This window comes from Pholcus phalangioides, unplaced genomic scaffold (assembly GCF_987345545.1).
Source record: "Pholcus phalangioides strain wild (caught in Gottingen) unplaced genomic scaffold, Ppha-v1.0 ptg000001l_1, whole genome shotgun sequence".
In the NCBI taxonomy this organism is placed as follows: domain Eukaryota; kingdom Metazoa; phylum Arthropoda; class Arachnida; order Araneae; family Pholcidae; genus Pholcus; species Pholcus phalangioides.
In genome coordinates this window covers 18,231,466-18,236,780 of record NW_028301594.1, presented here as the reverse complement: position 1 = coordinate 18,236,780, position 5,315 = coordinate 18,231,466, and the positions used below count along the sequence as shown (strand labels likewise).

The window sequence follows — 5,315 nt, the reverse complement described above, 5'->3', positions numbered from 1 at the left end:
CACGGAAGGATTTGAAGTCATAGTATTCTCAGAATGACCGTTAAAAATTCTCTATACAGGGTGTCCAGCAAGTCTTACTGCAGCCTCTATCTCGTTAACAGTTCGTCGTAGGTTTAAATTGGAGGTATGGTTCCAGTTTAAAAAAATGCTCAAAATGTGTTCGAATATGCGAAGATACAGTGGGTCAGGAATTAAAAAAATCTACATTTTCATACGGTCTCCATGCAGTGCAGAGGCGCTGACATGAAGAAAACATTGGAGAGGCTGAAAGTTGCTACTACTATTAAACCAGGCATGCACCTCGTCCATATTCCTCCGCGGAACTTCTAACAAATTGGCACACGTTGGAATGTGTGTGTATATGTATAGTTGGTTTCTGTTTAATGCTCGTTATGTGTAGTGCTGCCATCTGCAATCAATTTTTTCAAACTATGGTTTTTTTCTCAACTCATAGTGATTGAGGTGTAATGAATGGATAACTATACCGCTGTGTAGGCCTGCTGCTGCTCTCTGCGGCGAGACTTTTCAACGGGAGATCGGCTCGCATTCGCTTCCTCGAAGTTGGGAACCGCAGAAAACCAACTTCGGCCGACCACCACTGCGGCGACGGTGGGGCTTGAATCTGGATCCTCGCGATGAGTCCGTTACTATGACCCAAGGGCGTAGCCAGGGGGGGGGGGACTTGGGGGTCTGGTCCCCCCCCCCCCCGAAATGTGAGAAAATGACAGAAAAAAGGGAAAAAGATGGCCAAATCCATTGTTCTGTCACTTTGGTCCCCCCCCGAACGAAATTTCTGGCTACGCCCCTGCTATGACCACTCGGTCACTATGACCACCACAGCGGTGGTTGAAAGTTGCTGGTCGTCCTGTATATACGGGACTCAAGCGCGTACGCAGAAGGAGGAAGGTGCATAGCATTGTTTCTTCAGAAATTATTGGGGGTGGGGGGGGGGTCTCAAATGATCTCAGCCCCTATTTCATGTTTCTACTTGAAATATTCGCTGAGATATTTTAATTCAAAATTCGGAGAAAAGTTTGGAAGAACATCATAAACTAACAGACACAACACTCCCACCCCATATTTATGCTATTCTTTCCCAACTTTTCTCCGATTTTTGAATTCATATATCTCAGTGAATATTGAAGTCCTTAGAAACGTGGAATATTCTTCTCCCTCAGGGGAGACAGGGCCACGACTTTCTAACCGGAAGTTGGAGGACAAGGAGGGACTGTATGAAAATTCAGATTTCTTATTTTATCACTCACTGTAATTTCACTTTCGAAACTGGCACAGATTCTGAACACTCATTTTGAGCTTTTTAAAAATTAGAACCATACTTCTACAATGAACGGCTGATAAGATTAACCGAAATAACCGGCGAAATTAGGACTTCGGGACACCCTGTATGCAGTTGGCCTCGCTTAATCGAGTAACCAATAAACGGATACCCCCGCTGAAAAGAATAAATCCCCTGGAATCAAAATTTCTCCCTTGTAGACGACATTGAAATTCCCCTCAATCGAATGAGTTCAGCAACTTTTCCCCCACCTAATTGAATATTAAAAGAATCACGCGACAACTGCTAATACACATCAACCGCTCTATAGTCCGTTTCAGGTTAACTTTGCAGTGCAGAGAAAGGTAGAGAGTGTATTCCTTCGCCGCAAAATATAGTTCCCATATATCGGAGGCTTACGATGATCATTTATGCAGAATATTTCAATTTTTTGAATGATTGAAAATGAATATTGAAAAAATAGTGTTCTGAATCGATCTTTATTCGTTTAAGAATTTTAAAATAGAAAAAAAAAAATATCACCATTATGCGTAAAAAAAAGATTTTTCTCAGTGAGATTGGCGAGAATCAGCTATACCTTACCGCGACTGCGCATCGATACATTGGTTGAAAGGCTTTCGTTGTCATAGCAACGTGTGATGCGGTTCCCTCGTAGCTTCCCTTTCACTGCAAAGTTAACCTGAAACGAACTATAGGTATATAATATTTTTATAAGATAAGCGTTTGAAATTGGTGGCAAATATGTTGCCAAGTTTAAATTTGGAAATAACCTAGACTTGCGAGAGGGTAGGCCTACTTGTCTCGAAGTATCTAAGTTTTCTTCATTTGTAGATTTAATTACTTTATTTTTGTTCTCTGTTGAGCCCATAGAGAGCGCTAATTTTCGCAATAAAAAGTAAAAAAAAATCTTACTGTTAAATTTATCGTTGTAATTCAATGTAATTTTCATTTCATTTTAATGTCTGATTTATTCCAGAAGCATTATTAACATTTATCCTTAATCAGGATTCAATATACAAACTAATTACAGTATACTCTGGACTATCCGCGCAAATGCGGCAGAAGCACAGGCCGGATAACAATTAAAGCCGGATACGCCGGAGTTCTACAGATGCTCATTCCGACCCCTCTCATAACCTTTAAAAAACTCTTTTTATTTCAAAATTCCCTCTCATTCATATATTCTGACCTCTAAGCACAGTTCAGTACTTTAGAAATGCCTTTTATGCACTGTACTGTACGTTTTAAAAATTTAGTTCAGGGAAAGGAAGTCCACGTATACAAATATTGTACACATTTCAGTATAAATTTCATAATGTCTAACTTAATTGCAGGAAACATAAAACCATACACACTGTACATTATGAATATGTATACACTTGAAATAAGCAAAATACAGTGAAATCTCGCTACAAAGGTGCTCGATATAACGATAAACCCCCTCTACAACGGTATTTTTTGCAAATCTTGTTTGGAATCGTCTATATCCTCCGATGCAACGATATATCGTTTACAATGCTAAACCTCTCTATAATGATATTTTTAGACGATTTTTATAAACGATTTTAAAACGATATTGTTTTTAATATTTCGCTCGAAATACATATACTACGATATATTTTTTAAACTCGTCGCATATTTTAGTTCTTCCGAGGACAATATCGGTATTTCGCAGCACCTGATCACCGAAAGTATCGATACATTTTTAGGTATCGATACTTTTTTTGTGTGGTATACCGAAGTGTATTGCAATGAAAATCTCTTTACAGGGGCAATACATCCAACGCAAATTCTGCTTATCAACTAATAATTAAAAAAACTTTGCGGCGAATATATGCAGTACTCAAAAGTGAATTTTTTTTGGTAGGCTACTAACTATGCCGATTTAGAGATGCCAACAGAAGCATAAATTTCATGGCACGTGATAATGATGTTGCCTCTCTGTATAACGAGAGAGAGATGATCCCTCTATCCTCAACGATATTCCTTTCTTGGTCCGCAGAATATCGTTAGATCGAGGTTTCACTGTATCAATGTAAACTTAATTCCAACAAAAATTACTTGAACTTATTTCACTATTCATTGATAAATGATTGCACAAATTGATTACACTTGGTTTTGGCAAAGTAAATTAATTATCCTATCAATAAATTGCTCCTCATTTTCATCACAGAGAATTGTATTGTTATTGGTGCCTAACTAGGGTGAAAAGTCACGAACCGGATAGTCGAGAGTCTACTGTATATACTAATGGTGTTAAACTGCAATTGAATTGTTCTCCGCATAATCGAATACCTCGCTTAATCGGATATTGTGTGCTGGAACCGTTGATGTCGTTTTTCTGTTTAAGATGGGTTGATTGTACTTTCAGACGCAAGAATATGTATAAAAACTACATCTGAAACTATTCAGTACTAAGGAAACAGTTATTTTCCAGATATTATGCTGAGGTGAGCTCGGAAAGAAAAGTCATCACGTCTCCGCCGGGACTCGAACCCAGGCCCTCTTGCATACCGGGCAAGCATGCTACCATCTACACCACTGGAGACACATGAATCTGCCTTCCACGCACTGTGTCGTGAGGCGCTGAAGTACGTGAAATTTGGAAGGCAGATTCATGTGTCTCCAGTGGTGTAGATGGTAGCATGCTTGCCCGGTATGCAAGAGGGCCTGGGTTCGAGTCCCGGCAGAGACGTGATGACTTTTCTTTCCGAGCTCACCTCAGCATAATATCCGGAAAATAACTGTTTCCTTGGTATCTCCGGCTGAGAAAAAAGCCATCTATATCTCTCTATTCAGTACTGTTTCATTATACTGAAACGGGATAAAAATTTGAATCAATCAAAGCGGAAATTTATTCATGACAAGCCGCGATACAAGTTGAGTGCCAGATGAATCGGCAGCCTGCTGCTGATATATCAAAGATGTTAACGCCTTACATTGCCAATAGGTGATAGGCCACACGATACATTCGCAATTCAGATTATTACATGAACCAATTCGTTAGATATTTTCTAGAGTCTAGAGCAGAGTGCCTCAATCCATTTCGAGTTATGAACAGTGTCATCATCAAAAGAAAAGCATCTTTACGGCAAGTTTGACATGCCTGAAATGATGATTGTAACCCTCAGATACAATTTGTACAGGTTGTTTAGTTTGAAGCGTTGATGAAGTGCTCGTGAACAGGAATTCGGACGTAAGCATTGAGCAATCGTGATGCTTCAGGGAGAAATGTCGTGCTCGCGAGAAACAGATTGAATATGCTGTGTCTAGAAGAATATTTACGAGGTGCGTACATGATTAAATAGCATTAGTGGGCAACCACTGGGGTGCAAGCTGGTCTGGTGCCCGGACCAAAGTGGGTGTGCAAATTTTCCACTCACACCTCTACTTCAATATTAAAAGAGGCGCCTCAATTCTCGTAAAAGTACGTAAATTCGTACTTGCCCCGGCTGACCAAGTATCTAGTTGCGACCCTGCGTAGACCAAATGAGCATATGCGGAGGGAACACAAAGGGCCCATAATGGATCACCCACCCTAATGGTCCACCAGGTTATTATCAAGATAAACAGCCATGAAAGCTTTTGATAATATCACAATTCTATTATCAAGATCCCTACATCTTGGGGTGTCTCCCTTATTCCGCATTTTTTTTTTTTTTACGGGCATTAATTCATCCACAAAAAATATATTTGGTTGATCACGGCCCAGCCTCCATGTGGAGGCCGTGATTCCCATCAATAAAGGATTAACACGGGAAATCCTCAGAAATATCACGTATAATAAGTTTTTTTTAAGCATTTGTTAGCTGAAGTTGTTCAGACCTGTGGGCGCAATCGCATCTCCAAATCGACTTTGAATCCATGTAGGATGAATTTACGTACGTATATAGAGAAAGTGGAAAAAAAACCACGTTCCTCTCGTTCATCTAAAAACTCATTGATTCTCAGGGACGTTCAGAGATGAACGAGAATGATAGATCGGTTGAAGAAAAATCTGTTGAACGACAGCTGATAC

The 5,315-nt window shown here is 39.8% G+C and overlaps 1 non-coding gene across 1 annotated transcript; it reads right to left on the bottom strand.

Moving 5' to 3' along the window:
• Nucleotides 1-3,772: 3,772 nt before the first annotated feature.
• Nucleotides 3,773-3,846, bottom strand: TRNAT-GGU (transfer RNA threonine (anticodon GGU)). The gene has a single exon. It is a non-coding gene; the product is annotated as a tRNA-Thr (tRNA).
• Between the last annotated feature and the right edge of the window lie 1,469 nt (nt 3,847-5,315).